The sequence below is a fragment of the Mesoplodon densirostris genome, chromosome 13, assembly GCF_025265405.1.
Source record: "Mesoplodon densirostris isolate mMesDen1 chromosome 13, mMesDen1 primary haplotype, whole genome shotgun sequence".
Taxonomy (NCBI): Eukaryota; Metazoa; Chordata; class Mammalia; order Artiodactyla; family Ziphiidae; genus Mesoplodon; species Mesoplodon densirostris.
In genome coordinates, this window is record NC_082673.1 from 21012655 (window position 1) to 21022900 (window position 10246).

A 10246-nucleotide genomic window follows, 5' to 3' on the forward strand; every position below is an offset into this window, starting at 1 on the left:
TCTCAGCCACTTGAGCATATAGTGAGAAGGTGGCTGTATACAAACCTAATAGCAGGTCCTCATCAAAGCACAGGATGTGCTGGCATCTTGGTTTTGAAACTTTCCAGCCTCCAGGACTGTGAGAGATAAATATTTGTTGTATTTTGTTATAGCAACTCAAGCTGACTAATCCAGTGCCCATGAACCTAGTCCTGGCCAGTTACTCTATATCACATCACTAAACTATTTTTCCATAGTACTTAAGATAAATTTTATTTATTTATTTATTTATTTATCTTTTTGTTTATTTATTTATTTATTTATCCTGTCAATCTGCAAGGTTTTAACCTTCAAGGATTTTTTTTTTTGGTCTTATTCATAGAAATATCCACAGGGCTAAGCCTCATGTCTGGCATATCATAAATGCTCAAGATATATATTGAATGAATAAATGATTTCACAAATACTTTTTGAGATGCATTTGTGTCAGTCATTGATAATTGCTAGGCACACATTTCTTGTCATCAAGATTGAAAGGAAACAAATATGTAAGAATTTATTCATTCAATAAATACGTTTTAAACACCAAACAAGTGTGTATGCTAGATGGCAGGAATACAGTTTTGAATAAACATAACTCCAGGCACATGGAACTGACATAAAGTAGAAAATAATTAAAAGTTATGCAAGTATACACTTAAAAATGGATAAGATGATAAATTGTATTTGATAAGTTTGAACCACATTTAAAAATAAAATAATAAAAATGTTATAAGGTTAGATAATTCTATTTGAGATATGTTCCATGAAGGAAAAGAACAGGGGTCTATGAAAATGCATAACGGGAGGACTTGAGCTGCTGTTGGGAAGAGGAAAGGTCAAGGAGAGTCTATTGAAGAGTAACTGTTGAATTGAGAAATAAAGAATACACAGTGATTGTCTAACTGAAGAGACACATGAGTCCTAGGCACATGTCATAACTTAAGTTCTTGAAATGAGGGCTGAGCAAAGGCCAAAGTAGCATTAGCAGAGACTGGAAGGTGAAAAGCAGCCTGAGAGGAGTCTGAAGGTGTCATTGGTGATGGGGTCCTATAGTGCTGCCATGGAGGAACTATGCAAAGGCAGTGCATTCAATTTTGAGAGCAGGACAATTTTCTGAAGGAAAACTTATCATGGTGAAACAGAGTAAGTAGAGTTCAGCAGCGTGAGTATGATGGTAGATGCAGAGATGGGGGAGTAGTGTGAGGCTCTTTGAGTTTATGCAAAGCTAGAGATACTTCTATTATTAATAATTGACCCCTTTGGAGAGTCTATGTGTACACCCTGCTTCTCTCTTTCATCATATGTTGGTGCATCCAGTCCAAATAGTTTCCCTTCTTTCCCATTCTAATAATAGAATTATTCCAACAAGTAGAAGAGGAGTTTGTTTTGTTTCTCTTTAATTTTTTTAAAATCTTTTTTTTCTCTGAGAAAGACCTCTGTACATTGTTAGCATATTTTTAAATGTCAAGGCATTACTACAAATACTTTCATAAAGGCACTAAGATGCTAGAGAATTTATCTCAAACCATCCCTGTCAGGCTTTCCTCCTCCTTATTATTTGTAGAAAAACAAAAATGCCTTTTGTGAGAAAAATCTTTGAAGAATGAATAAGAGATAAATTGGAGGAAAGAGTAGGGAAAGAAATTATTTGGCAGAGGAAATCAAAGGTGCAAGTAGTGGGCTTGTTTAGAAAATTACTAGTAGATATTTTCTTTTTATACTTGAATGAAAATTGCAAGGGAAGGCATGATGGACATGAAATCAACAAACATAAGTATGTCTATTAGCTTTCTAGAGCTGCTGAACAAGGTACCACAACCTGGGTGCCTTAAACAACAGAAATTTATTGTCTCACAGTTCTGGAGGCTAGAAGTCCAAAATCAAGGTATTGGCATGGTTGGTTTCTTCTGAGGGCTATGAGCGAAATATATGTTCCAGACCTCTGTCCTTGACTTGTAGAGGGCTTTTCCTTGTGTCTGTTTATATCATCTTCTCTCTGTCTGAACATCTGTGTCCAAATTTTCCATTTTTATAAAGATGCCAGTCATACTGAATTAGGGCCCACCTTAATGATTTCACTTTACCTTGATTACTTCTGTAAAGACACTAGTTCCAAATAAGATTATCCTCTGAGGCACTGGGGATTAGTACTTAATCACACAAATTTAAGGGGAACACAATTCAACCCATAATAGTATGTCAATTTTTTTTTTAGTAAACTGTAAAGTATTGAAAATAAGCATTCACATTATTAACATATTTCATTGGATGGTGGCAAGGACCAAAAGGGATTATATATGAATACATGATTTCTAGAAAAAATCATATATTTAGACACTCATATGGACAATTATTTCAGTGGTACAGAATGGAATTGTTAAGAAGATGTTATTATGAGCCATTGATTGATTGGCTCCAATGGAGGCTTTGGAGTTCACACCTGCATTCAAACAAAAAGAATGAATAAACAATAAATAAAAAGAGGTAGAAAAAGGAAGATTCATATGTGAGTACTATGTATAAGAGGAGTTGGGGTGAAAAATAAGGGACACTATTATCAGAGGTAAAAAATGGAAATGTGCCTATTGTGGACATTATTATATTAGATTTTAGTATGTACTAAAATGATTTATACTTTGTTGTATCATCCCACGTTTTGACTGAGCCAAATAATGTTTAAAATCACATTTTTTTTTGTTATGGTTGAATTTTGGAGTGTAGGTGAAGGTACAAAATAGCTGAAAAGTATTATAAGGATGTTCAATTGTTATAAGGTAAAAAATGATGGCCCTAACTATGGACCATGGAGTTATGGTTAAAAATCAAAATAGCTTCTCATTTCTCTTGAAATCATTCTCTTACAATGGTGTATCAACTAAGAATTATCATTGACACCTTTTGTGTTACCATTTTTTGGATAGATTATGCTACATTTCAGTATACTGTAAAATCATGGTCAAATTGTTTTGTTAATTAAAATTCTATGTGTTGGGTTTTTGTTTTGAAGACATTGCTGCCACCTCAATTCATTGAGTTTAGTCTTTGTCTAAAATTTCTTTCAGCCCTACATCCCTTTCTTCTTTCTTAACTCCCTAATGCAGACCACTGTCTACTTAAACTATTGCTCTTGTTTTTCAGCTTCGACTCTGCCTGTGTTCTCTTCAAAAACAATTCATCTCATTATTATTTTCTTATTATGAGAAACTATATTAATTTTGTAGCATGTTTATATAAGTAATTCACATTACTTTTAAAATGTATGGCAGGGCTCTTAATAAAAATTGACATTTCCTAGAGAAAAAAGAAATTTTAAACATTCATCATTCAACAAATATATGTGATAGAAATATCATAGAAATATGTGTCCATTCCCTAGAGACAATAGCTTTTAATTGTTAACATTTTAATTCATCTAAGCTAAGATTTTATAGAGCTATTTTTAAATGTAACAACTTTATATTTTAATCATTTGGCACCCTGATAGGATAAATGAAGATTTAATTTATTTTTCCAATTCCCCTTTCTTTTCCTACTCATTCCAATATAGTTTTAGCACATTTTTCATCTCTCAATTGGGAAATATTGTAATTTAAGTTATATATATATATAGTCATTTCATATTTCTTCAACCACAAAGTTTATCTTTCGATTCTCAACTTTGGAGCATGAAGGTAATACTATCTATATCCCTCAATGCTAAAGCAATGAAATGTAGCCATATTTGCACTTACTTTTATATTTTCAATATTTGCTTTGTCACTAAAATTACTTTTATGCTCAGTCTGTAGTTCTTCAAATAGATGGAAATAAACAAATATGTTTACATTATTATGACTATGTTTCAAAGCCAAGAATTTCCATTCATTTCCTTTAACATCTTTGTTTTTTCATTTACCTGGGATTCTAATCGCCTTCTATTTTTGGATTCTCATTTCTGGAATATCTTTGGGATCTTTCCTTTATCATTCTCTATTCTATGAGAAGTATGAATTACACATTTGTGTTGGATTGCCCTAACACTAGTAACAAGGAGAAGAGTTAGGAGGCTGCTGCCTTGTAAAAGCTGAAATATAAAGGGAGCTTAAATGACAAAGGTGGCAGTAGGATCAGTTCAAATCCATCATTATTATGAGTAAAACAGCTGGAAGCACATGCTCTCCATATAGTATGTCAGTGACATCATTTTGCATAGAAAGTATTGCACAATATTGTTATATTTTCTATCACACAAGTGCCAAGATTAGAGATCATAAAGCCACTCTAGGTCATAGAGATTTCAGAACTGATAAATGTGGTAAACACATAAACACTACTTTAAGAGCTATGTGTAGAGGTATATCACACTTTTATTATATTTTTAATAGCTGCAGTAATTTTTTTATTAGTTTTTTTAAATTAACTCATAGGGATAAAAATATCCGTGAGTTATAATGAAGTAGTTTTAATAATATGTATCCTGAATAGACAATAATTAATTGGGATATGTATGTGTTGGAGGGGGTTTAGTGGTTAGTATTTGTAAAGGATGACCTTGCCATAGTTTGTGAGGTCTCCAAAGCAATTACTGTAGAGACCGAGATGGAAAACAATGGCATAAAGCAGATAGAACTGCTTGACTTAGTCCAAATCACAGACATTGCTCAGCAGCATTAGATGACTGTTAACCTTTAATGAGGGATGACAAGAGGTAATTAAATCTTGACACACAATTATGAAAGAAAATATCAGGTAACAATCTTGCTATGCAATATAAAAGAAGAAAAGACATTTTCTGAAAACTTGCCTGATGCTCTGTCATCTGAAACTATGCTTTATGAGTGCAGGGTGAAGGTCAAAGAGGTATCTCAACTCCATCAATCCTTTGGACAGTTACAAACGACCTTTCGCTTTCCATAAGACATTCAATAGTCTGAATTGGAGGGATACATTTTTCTGTGTTTAGAAAATGGCAAAATTGAAACCTTTCCTATTGCAGGAGGCTCACTTTTGTTGACTCTCTTGGACAGCCTGTTCATTCCCCAAAGCTTGTTCAAGCTATGATCTCATTTGCATTAACTACCTAATCTAGAGAAAAACGTCAATTTGATATTGTGTGTCTGAAAGTTTTCTACTTGCTGAATAACTTTGCTCAAGCTTTAAAAACCCAACATTGACCTATTAGAGTATGAAAATACTTCCTTTAAAATACTTGAGCGATTTTTAACTTCAGAGAAGTAATCCAAGAGTTTTGCATTTACATTGGAAAGCTAATAAGGGGAATGGAAGCAAGATTTTAATTCTTGAACTTTTCCTCTCTCTGATAGTCTTAAAAATAGTTATTTTTTAGTAACATTTTAAATACCCAAAAAAGTTCCAATTCAGAAATAAGACTCTTCTTGCTCTAATGAATTCAGATTTTTATAATACTCAATTTTTCTTATTTTTCCATATAAAATGTCACAGTAATCAAGCTGTCATCAACTTATGTAATATATAACAGTACAGCTACTGGCTGAAATTACATGTATAGGTACCTTAAGATAACACAAGACTTATACTATACTTATGAATAAGTGCTTTGTGACATGTAGTTACAAAGTTATAAGCATTAAAAATGCATGTGACACAAGTTCAAAGAGTAAGGTATTTTATTTTTTACTTATTTACTTCATTATTCCTTTAATATAGAAGCATTAGGTCTCTCCTACAAGTTAGAGACTGTTCTAGGCAATGAGGATACAGCCAGTGTACAAGACAGACAGTATCCCAGTCCTTGTGGAGGTTCCACTGTGAAGAGATGAAGTATGTAAGCAAATACATTAAAAACATCATTCCAAATACTGTGAAATCCACTGGAAAAAACAAAACAAAGTAAAGGATAGACAAATGGAAACTGGAGCAGAGTGCTTTTTACACTCTGTGGTCAGGAAAACTTTGAATATAGTGTATATTTTGCCTGCCAGGCTATTAAAATTGTGAAACAAATATATGGAATTTAATGAGTAACTGACTGAGGTTTTGGTCACTGACTGCATTCTTCCCAAAGCCATTTCTCCAGCTGAACCATTCATACTGATTTTTACCTATATTCATTATTTATTCTTCTAAAAGGGAAAGGTAGTTTTGATGGACTAATCTTATGGAAGATTACAGAAATGCTTACTTCCTTAAATTGTTGTATTTTCTGCAATACAACTGTAACAAAATTAATATTTTTTGTGAGATAATTTTCTAAGTTTAATTATGGAAGAAGTTAATATGACAACTGGTTGCTTTCATTTTCTAAATGTTGTCTTTATGTATTTTGTAAATTATAAAATTTGGAAAATAATTATAAAATTATTCAGAATTCCATCATATAGTGTACAAAAGAGTATGCATTGTTCTAAAATGGTCTTTTTTGAAAATTACATGATAATTCTGTCCTCTACCCTTGGATTTCTATATAATATTAAAGGTTTACTTCTGAGAGGAAGAGAATAATTTTTGTTGGCCAATAAACAGATACAGAAACTAAAGATAACCCAAAAAGAATTAACAAAGCAAAAATAAAAATAAAACTAGATAAATTATTTATGATGGTTGATATTCTTAAAAATTTAAAAATAGTTTTGAAATTTAATTCAAGGGAAGTAACTTTACTCTCTAAGTTGTGATTAGTTCCCCTCAGAGTCTAGTTGGTTTCATGTTAGTTGATGCAAAGATTTTGTAGAAATACGGAGGCAGTCCTGTTACTTGTCTCACCTGAGAGCAAACATTTAAGTTTTCAGTGGCAAATCTATCAAGAGTTAAGAAAAATAATAAACTTCAGATTTAAAATTTAGTTGTAGCAAGATCTATTTTCAGCAGGAAAAAAAAGTAACTCACTTTTTTTTTACTTCAGAATTACACTTATAAAATTGACTTCTAACCTACAAATAATTGTTTTAATTTTTTGCACTTTATAAAATGAGATATAAAATATTTTATTCCCAACTCAGACTCCTGTGAATCAGATCTTGGCTTGTATCTGACTTTTCTAATTGGTTCAAGGATAAAAATCATAGGGTGCAAGCAAAACAGGAAGTGGTCTGGGATCTCCAATGCCTCTCCCCATGTTCTACCTGCTGTGTTAGAATACACTCAAACCAGGATAGTCTGTGAGATCTTTAATAATATGTACAGGCACATCATTAATGCAGAAGGAGTGATTTTGGACATGAAATATCTTCATCTTATACTTAGTTACATAGATTACATAACATTCTACAGGGAACCCTAATGATTCATGCCAGGTGAATTTGCAGATTCCAGATTTGGTTACCATCAGCAATCCTAGCCAGGTTGGTAGGTCCTGTATATTCATAGACAAGGATTCTCCTGTTAGCAACTACCAAATTTTCTTTCACCAAGAGATCTATCATTCGTCTGTTAAGAAGATTTGACTGTGTCAAATTCTTTCTATCCCTGGGACATCAACCCTCTTCACCCAGAAGAAAATGTAAAACACAGCTTCCATTTAACCATTTACTTCCCATGAGCAAACTCAATGAGAAGATGAAAGATACTTTGTTTACCCTGCTACACTCCTGCTCATCAAGAAGAATCCCTCGCTCCATCTGCAAATAACAAGGATAATAGCCAATGGATCATTGCAACGAAATCGTTGATACAAATCATAGAAATACAGTTTCATTACTGCTTCTCTATACACAATTTGAAAGTAATGAAAAATAAAATAAAGAAAATAATTTCATCCAGTTACATTTCTCTGTAGTTGAATAAAACCTGAGAGAGAGTGCATATTGGTTAGGGATCCGACTCTGTAGTCACAGTGCCTGGATTAAAATCTGGAAATTTATTCAATCTCTGATTGCCTTCATTCCCTCAACTATAAGATAAGGAATATAATTATACTTTATTTATAGTGTTATTGTAAGAATTAAATAATATATGTAAGGCCTTTAAAAGCAGGTATTCTCAGAAACAATACCAGCTAAATCAACATTTCAGTCATCCAAGTTGTGTTTGTGCTGTAAGACTTGCATTATTGTTTTTCTATTTTAATAGACAATTATCAAGACGCAATTATACTCAGTTAACTTATTCTCACATTATTTGCATGCTATTGTTATGTTTCTTAAATTTGTTTTTTATGTTACTATTGTGCTAAAGTATAGTTCTCATTAACTGTAATGGGTTGATGGCTCTAATGTCATTAATCAAAACATAATGATAAAATGCTAATATAAACATCTAACTTAAAATAATATTGCAAGCTTAAATAAGGACAGACTTCCGTAAAACTATGGATTGTGGATTTCTGTTATGACTTTAAAATGAGCATAGGCTATAATTATTTTCCACAAGTAGCTGAAAAAGAAACAAAGCACAAATTAATAAATACAAAATTAGTATCTAAATACTAGTATCTTGTCAAACTAATAAGCTGTTTACACCAATGTCCAGCGTGTTTTTGTCTTAAAATGTTAATGAGTTGCATCTTCATTTTCAAAGTATAGTTTCTAATAATATGATGGAGACACCCCAGAATACTTCCAAAATGCTTTCCTATATTAAATGAATGTTGTCCAAAAAGGTAAAGAAGAGACCAAAACTACAGCAGCATTTTTCAAAGTTGCATTTTCTGTAACAAAAGAAGAATGATACAGTATTTCTGAGAACTTCATAAAGCTAGTGCAAAGTAAATGACAAGCATGGCCAGTGAAGAAGGCCTATTGGTTATCTGCAAAATCCCTTTACCAAGTAGCACTGTGGTACAGGGTGTAATACCAAAGACATATATACCAGGAGAGAACAGCATGGAGTGGTTACAGATATTTCCCTTTACAGGTGGATTACTCCACCAAGAAAAAGAGTATGAACTTCTCTTAGCAATTTGCCATAATATCTGGAGAAAAATAATATGTGACAGAATGATATTTTTTTCTTTTATAACTGGAAAGTCATGTTCAAAGAGGGGTTTGCTTTTTTTAAAAAAAATATAGAGGTATGGATAATTATTAATACTTTAATTTTTGGAGTCATTATGCTGACTGAGAAATGTACTTTTAATCAGTTCTAACGGAGCAGCAATCACTGAAGAAGAGTCTGCTCTAAATTAAATTTCCAAGTGCTCCTCCAAACAGAATATTCGGAAGGTGCCAACAGGGCTTTTTACCATGATTTTAATATTAAAAGAAATAGTAAAATTAGTGTATTAGAAATGGACTAAGTTCCAGTCACAGCTAACTAGAGAACATTTTTCTGCTTCCAGAGAGTTCAAGATTTTACTGTTCCATTCTGAAGCATGCACCTTGTGAAAAATCTTTGTGCTGGTTTGTAAAATGGATAAAACAAACATTTCTTTGTGACATTAATACTGTTAGAAAGTTCTATTTCCATGATAGTATATCCAAGTGACATAACTCAGTAATAAGTGCATCATCTTAAAATGCCTTAATTTATCAACCTAGGGTCAAAAAAATTATTATGTTTTTAACATTGACAATTACGTTTTAGCATTTTAAGGAGGTAAGCAAATAACTTGATCAATGACAATGTAACTCTTCCAAAAATACGATTTTTCTATTTCTGGAGTAAAAAAATAAACACACACACACACACACACACACACACACACATATGTATATATTAGTTATCAATTGCTAATAACAAATTACTACACACCAAGCCCTTTAAAATTTCACTTACTTATCTCAGTTTTCACAGATCAAGAGTTCAGGCAAAGCTTAACTGGATTCTCTGCTTAGAATCTCAGAAGGCTGCAAAGTGCCAGCCAGGTTGTATTCTTATTTGGAGGCTTGACCTGGGAAAAAATCTGATTTGAACTTACTCAGGTTGTTGGCAGGATTTATTTTCTGGTGGCTGAATGATTGAAGTCCTGGTTTTCTTGCCAGCTGTCAGCCAGGGACTCCTCTCACTTCCTAGAGATAATCTTCAGGTCCTTGGCTTGTGGTCCCCTCCATAAGCCACCTCACAACATAGGAGCTCACTGCTTCAAGGCTAGCAGGACAATCTCTCTTTTGATTAACTTAAAGTCAACTATTAGCAACCTTTATTATGTATGTAAAATCCCTTCAATTGCTGTATAATATAACCCAATCATAAGAATTAAACTTGGTCACTTTTTCAATATTCTATTAGTTTGAAACAAGTCACAGCCCAGATTCAGTGGGAAGAGATTTCACAAGATGTAGAGATGAGGACATGGTAATCATCTTAGAATTCTACCTATCAATATATT